The sequence below is a fragment of the Lacerta agilis genome, chromosome 15 (genome assembly GCF_009819535.1).
Source record: "Lacerta agilis isolate rLacAgi1 chromosome 15, rLacAgi1.pri, whole genome shotgun sequence".
NCBI classification, from domain to species: Eukaryota; Metazoa; Chordata; class Lepidosauria; order Squamata; family Lacertidae; genus Lacerta; species Lacerta agilis.
In genome coordinates, this window is record NC_046326.1 from 25,706 (window position 1) to 32,766 (window position 7,061).

General features: G+C 49.2%; 1 long non-coding RNA gene across 1 annotated transcript; it reads right to left on the minus strand.

Annotated features, from left to right (window-relative positions):
• Window positions 1-3,384: 3,384 nt before the first annotated feature.
• Window positions 3,385-5,532, minus strand: LOC117060079. The gene is made up of 2 exons (XR_004427969.1): window positions 5,477-5,532; window positions 3,385-3,505 (listed from the first exon to the last, which is right to left on the minus strand). It is a non-coding gene; the product is annotated as an uncharacterized LOC117060079 (long non-coding RNA).
• Between the last annotated feature and the right edge of the window lie 1,529 nt (window positions 5,533-7,061).

The following is a 7,061-nucleotide window of genomic DNA, read 5'->3' on the forward strand; positions in this document are numbered from 1 at the left end:
CCAATGGTCAGTGAAGCTTAGTAAACATCATTGAAGGTTGCTGATAACACAGGGTGGGGGGAGGGAAAGTTAGTTTGGTTGGTAAGGAAAATGGCATGGAGTAATGCAGCTGTATGGACTGGTATCCAGGACAAATCTGTCTAATAAGTGTCAGCTCAAAACTTAGAAAATACCTTAGGCATCCACTGTAATAAATTAGCTTAGGCATCCACTGTAATAAGATGGCTCACTGGCTAGGGTGGTTTTAAAAATAATAGATAAATTGCATGAAGATCTTTCAATTGATACTATCCTCAGTTGCTGGTGCTTGTATCACCAGAGGCATCTTCATGTTTAGACTACTGCAATGTGCTCTATGCAGGGCCTCCCTTGCAGCTGATCCAAAGGCTGCCGATGGTGCAGAATGCTGTGGGCCAGATGGTTAGTGGTGCTGCTTATGGGGCACTTTTCACACCCATGCTAATGGATCTGCACTGACTGCCTCTTAGCCATTGAGCAATTTTTAATGTCTTGTTACAAAGCTCTAAAGAACTCTAGAACAGATTACCTGAAAGAATGGCCTTGTAAGGGCAGTAAGATCATCAAATAGAACAGGGTTGGTCTTGCCATGGCCTAAAGCAGGGCCATCTTAAGGAGATCGGCCGCTTTGGCGCAGCGATCCCTCCGGCGCCCCCCGCGTACCGCCTCTTTCGCTTTCCCTGAGCCTCTTTGGACGTATCCTGAGCTCGGACTCTCACGGCCACCTACTCGCTCGCCAGCGCAAGACGCGCGTCCCCGGAGCCTCGTTAACTCTTGGCGCTCCCGCGAAGGTGGGGGGGGGAGAGACGCGGGGGGGGAGTGGAGAGCCAAGGCGGCACTTCCGGCGCTTCCTCCCGGCGGTGGGGTGGGCTCGGCGGATGGTCCAGAGAGCCGTGTCGAGTGCAGACGCGCCACCCAGCCCCTATGATGAGACGGCCCTGGGCTTGTGGTTATATGGAAGTGTTCCCCCCCCTCCCCGTGGCATCAGTATTCCAGAAGGCTGCAATTTGAGAACCCCCCTCTGTATGGGCGTTTCACTGTCTTTTGTAGATGCATCTGCTTACACAGATATTCCCTTGATCTCTTGACCAGAGCCTCCTGTTTTAATTACTGTGTTGCTTAATGAGTCTGTTTTTATTGTAAATTGAATTATGGATGCTTGTATTTAATTTTTTTAAGAGCCCAGGGCAGCAAACAAGTGATAAAGCAATAAAACATATTTAAAACATTCTAAAATAGTATTTAAAACTATTCCAGTATAGATTTAAACTGGGAAAGATATTGCAGTAAAAAGACTTGTTGGTAGAGATGGCACCTAATATTCGGTGAGAGGGTATTCCAAAAAATAGGTTTGTCAACATTAAAGGTGCAACATTAAAGGTGCAGAATGGGCCTCTTGATAAGATGGAATCTGCAGGAGGCCATTATCTGTCGAGCACAGCAAGTGATTGCACATATAAGGGGCGAGACAAGCTATATAGTGCTTTATACACCAAAACCATCATCTTGAACTTAGCCCTGTAGCCTTGTCAGCCAGTGTAATTCTCCAAAGTGTTTTCATCTGCAGGGAGGAGGTGAGAAGTCTCTGCCTGAGGATGGCCATTTCCCTCACAAAGGAATTAGCCCTACCTGCCAGGGAGGAAACCTTTTGTTTTGCAGAAGTGTGTGTCTGGGAGGGGTCAAGGAGAGATGGCACAGGTGTGGAAAATTCCCAAGTTTCCTCCTCTGACCCTCCCCAATTTGTTATGTAGCTCTGATGTACCTGGGGGGGGTGGTGGTCTTGGATTACATCTCTTCTGTTGATTGGATGCTGTTTCTGGGGGTGGGCAGAAATCCAAAATCCAGGAGGGATTTTGAAATGTCTTTGAAATGCCTGCATTGTTCTGGGTCTTTTTCCCTGAGAAACACCGTTGTTGCAACAGCTTCAATAAAGATCAAGCTTACTAGCTGCTTTGCTTCTCAATCTTCTCTGGTTGGCCTCTGTTTTTTACTCCTACCAATGGAGAACCAGCAAAGGACTTTGCAAGGGCTCTTGTGTACCCCATAAGGGAATAAGGACAGATTTTTGCATATTACACTGGTAAAAGGCACTCTTGGGCACTGAGGTCATCTAGACCTCTAGTAACAAAGATGGGAGATAGGAGCAGCCCCAGACTACGAACCTGCACTTTCAGGGAGTGTGCAACCCCATCCAAAGCAATTTTTTTTTACAAATTATCCAGAGATTGTGACCACCCACTCACAGCACCTCCATCTTGCTAGGATTCAAAGACAGTGCACCACTGAGTCCATGCACTGCTCCCATCTCACTCTGGCCGAAGGAAGGTGCTGCTTCTGCAGAGACCAGTAGCAAAAGCCCCATCCCCAGACCACTCCCCTGGTCTTATAAAACTTTCTGGCCCCCCTCTACCAGAAGAAGCACCGTTCTCAGGCTGATCAAAGTCCAGGCCCAGCTGCTCCCAGAAAATGTATCCTTTCCCCCTAAGCTGAGCCCAACCACCCCCACTCCATGCAACCAGAGTGGAGGCTGGTCTGTAAGGGTGAATGGGGAACTGCCCCACCAACCTCAGCTTGGCTTCCTCCAGCAGTTGCCTGCCTCTTCATTTGTAGCTAGTCAAGAGCTCTGCCTGTCATTGCCTCTGGTGACACCCCCCCTCGCTAGCTCGTCCCTCTCCCTGCCCCGACTTGCTCTCCTTGTGGAGGGATGTGGCTTTTTGCATGCAACCTGATGCGTGAATTTAAAGGACTATAAAATATAAATTGCTCATTAATTCTTATCTGTGAACTCACTGATGGACACATGACATCCTCCCTCCTCAGTGGGCAGCAGCAATGCTCCCTCTGTCTCGGCAAGGACAGGCAGAGTGTGGGTGGAGGTAGAAAAACATGGGGTGGGGGGCAAGCTGGCAGGCACCTGTGCTGGGAGAGATCAGGGCTGCTCTTGCACACCCTGACATTGTCCACTAGTCATGGCCCCCCAACCGCTGTTGCTGTGGAGCAAGGAGAGCATCTGGCATGGAGCATGGGCAGGTGGGCGGCTTGTGCTCCACTGTTGGCAGTGGCTTCTGGCACCCTCCCTCCTTCCCTCCCAGGGGTTGAGCACACATGGCTCCCGGCGGGAGGGCGTTGCCTCCTTGCAGCTCTGGAAGGCAGCAGGAGCTCAGCCACATGATCTGTCATGGGGGCACCTGGTTGCATCCCTCTCAGAATTTTACACCTGGGCCCCCACACCTCTGCCCCCATGCTTTGCCACTGACTCCCCCAATTATTGATCTCCCTGCCTTCCACCCAAACACATACTTCAAGCTATTTTTTAGAACAAATAGACTTTATTGTAGAAACAAACAGAAGCAAGCAGCAGTCACATTCACAGCAGAAAGAACGATTCTAATTAAAATATTTTCATGCGTTGTACTTCATGGAGAGAAGAACAGGAACTTCTGTAACCTGTTGGCAAGCCAGGGCTTCTGCTGTCCTTACCTATACACTGTGGTGCAGAGCATAAAAAACAGAGCAGAGAATCACCAGGAATATACATCAAATATGCTGCTTCAGTTGCTGTACCTGCTTCTTGTTGCTGCTATTACTATGTTATAGATTTTTGTGGGGAAGGGCTTAAACCCTAGAAATTAATGAATGGTAGGTTTTTGATTATTTGGGATGTTAAGGGAGAAATACAAGCTGCAGAGGAATTCCTGAACTAGCCTATGCCAAGCTAGGACCATTAAGAAACAATTCAGGGTCATTGAGAGCCATTGACAAGGCAAACCTTCCCACCTTCTCTCCACCTTCCCACCAGAGAAAAGGATTTGGAAGGTTGTCAGGGTAACAGGTGTGAGGTGACAGAAAAAAGATAATTTTTAGCAGGGTATTCTGGGAAGAAGGAAGACTGGGATCCATCTTGGACAGGATTGCAGAAGGTGCAATAGCTTTAAGTTACAAGAAAGGAGATTCCAACTAAACAGGGAAAACTTCCTTACAGTGAGAGCTGATAGACAGTGGAATGGTCTCCCTCAGGAGGTTGTGGACTCTTCTTCCTTGGAGGTTTTTAAGCAAAGGTTGGATGGCCACCTGTATGGATGCTTTAGATGATATTCATTCATTGCAGTGCATAGATGACCCTTGGGACCCTTCCAACTCTACAATTCTCAGACCCTCTTGGGGTGTTAATGCTGTGATCTCCTCCATGGTTGTATATATGTGTAAATAAAGCATATATCATAAAGAACACCACAGTCTGTGCTATCCCTCATTTTGAGGAAACTGAACCCTGGATAAACGCCTGGAACCCCTGGAATCTTGCACAGCTCAGAGATTGGGGTGGTGTTCAGTACTATCAGAGGTGTCAAGTGTCCCGTTTTTCCCGGGATAATCCCGTTTTTAATTGCTTTCCCCCCCTTTATCCCGTTTGTTTGAAAATCCCGTTAAAATCCCGTATTTAAAAGCATTTAAAATGCTTTTTTTCTGCCCGGCTCACAAGTCACGGGCAATGTTAAAGGCTGCAGCGAAGAAATCCCGCCTCCTGCCTTTAGGGAGCTGAGCCTTCATTGGCCGCCTCGGCTGCCACTCGCTGGTCCCTCCTAGAGCTCCCGCCCCTGGAACTTATGGGAAACGAAAGCACAGAGGCGGGCAGGCAGCGGCCGCGCAACAAGTTCCCGGCCGGGCCCCGACTAGACTCTCCCCTCTGGCCTCCTCCTCCTCCCCGTTTCTACCTGCCGCCCTCCTTCTCTCCCTTTCCATCCCCCTAGCCGCCGCCGCCCGCGGCTCTCGCTCTGGCCTCCGCCATGTTCGCCGCGCAGCTGGGGCAGGCCGAGCCAGGAGAGGGGAATCACATCACCGCCACGGCAAAGAGAGGAGGAAAGGGCATGGAAGAGCAGCAGCAGGAGGAGAGGAGGAGGAGGCGACGGGTCACGGTCTCTGTGAGGCAGTAGTGGTGGAAAGGAGGAAGCGGGGAGCCACCAGGGGGAGGAAGAGGAGCCAATGTCACCGTGCAAACGAGGTGGGCGCGACCGCGCCACTGCCGCCGCCCCTCCTCCTTTCTCTCGGCGAGTGCGAGCTGACAGAAACTCAAAAATGGACCCGCCAAAAAAACCCAAAAAACCCAACCCCGAGAAGCTCTTTGCGGTTTAAGCCGGCAACGCAGTTTAGCCAGTGAGAGCCGGAAGCTTGTGCTCCCCACTGGTGTTATTTTTCTCCTTCCCCCTCCCTTTCGATAACGTTTATTTCAAAAAGTACATTAAAAAAAAAATGTTGGCCCTCCTCTTTCGTCACTCCAGCCAGGCTCCGCCCACTTTTGCTTCTGGCTCCGCCCACCACTGCCATGGGACTGTTATAGGTGATCCCTTATTTTCAAATCCGAAAGTTGACAGCTATGTACATGCTCTACCCTAGAACCCCTTTAAAACGGGAGATAAAAGAAACTAGAATACACATATAGGGTTATGTATAAGAAATCTACCTTGCAGTCTGTGGCTGATGTGCTTGTCGAGATCTAAATTGAAAAGGGGAGGAAAAAATAATATTTTAGGGTACATGAAGACATCCCCCAAAGCTTTACTGCAGCCAGGCCACTGTGGGTTGTCCAAGTGTATGCATTTGGCAGAATTTAACGGCAAAGCTCTTCTTGGACTGTACCCCACTTCAGGGGTAGTAGCATCTGGGAGGCACCATGCAAGCTATCCCTGGACAAGGCAAAGGGGGAGGTGGGATAGTGTGGGGGGAGGGCTGGGAGAACATGGCCCGGGTGCATTTTTCTGAGGCAGCGTGACTAGGCACCCCCACAACAGGCTCCCTCATCAGCGCATGGGTGTAGCCAATATTTTTGTTGGGACGGCAGGTCTTTTGTTACAGGGGGCAGAACCTCAGTTTGCTATGTATTTTTATTGATGATAATAATATCAAATTATTTTCAAAAATATTTCAAATATTATCAATAATAATAACAATAATAATAATAATAATAATAATAATAATAATAATAATAAATACCCTGCCCATCTGGCTGAGTTTCCCCAGCCACTCTGGGCGGCTCCCAAAACAATACAGCATTAAATATTAAAAACTTCCCTAAACAGGGCTGCCTTCAGATGTCTTTTTAAAATAGGATAGCTGCTTATTTCCTCTCAGTGTCCGGGCTGAAAGATGGGGGTGGAAATGCTCCCTCAGGTATACAGAAATGATGCCGTTTAGGGCTTTAAAGGTTAGCACCAACACTTTGAATTGTGCTCGGAAACGTACTGGGAGCCAATGCAGATCTCTCAGGACCGGTGTTGTGTGGCCACTCCCAGTCACAAGTCTGGCTGTCGCATTCTGGATTAATTGCAGTTTCTGGGTCACCTTCAAAGCTAGCCCCACGTAGAGTGCATTGCAGTAGAGAGCATACACCACTCTGGCAAGACAGTCCGTGGGCAGGTAGGGTCTCAGTCTGCGTACCACATGAAGCTGGTAGACAGCCACCATGGACTCAGACACCATGGACAGCTGTGAGTCCAAAATGACTCCCAGCTTGCGCAGCTGGTCCTTCAGGGGCACAGTTACCTCATTCAGGACCAGCCTGCCCCCAAGAACAGTACTTCTGTCTTGTCAGGATTCAACCTCAATCTGTTAGCCGCCATCCATCCTCCAACCACCTCCAGACACAGGACCTTCACCTCCTTCACTGGTTCCGATTTGAAAGAGAGGTAGAGCTGGGTATCATCCGCATACTGATGAACCCCCAGCCCAAACCCCCTGATGATCTCTCCCAGTGGCTTCATATAGATATTAAAAAGCATGGGGGAGAGGACGGAACCCTGAGGTGAGAGCCCAGGGGTCCGAACACTCATCTCCCAACACCACTTTCTGGACATGGTCCAGGAAGAAGGAGCGGAACCACAGTATAATTGTGACCCCAGCTCCCTGTTGGAGAATCAGGTTAACACAGGGTTAAACCTGGAGAGGATATGACGTCCCACAACTGGATATGTACATTTGTTGAACTGTTGCTTTTGTCTGTGTCACAGTTTCGTTTTTCGTTTTTCTGTGCACAATGCAAGAAGAATGTG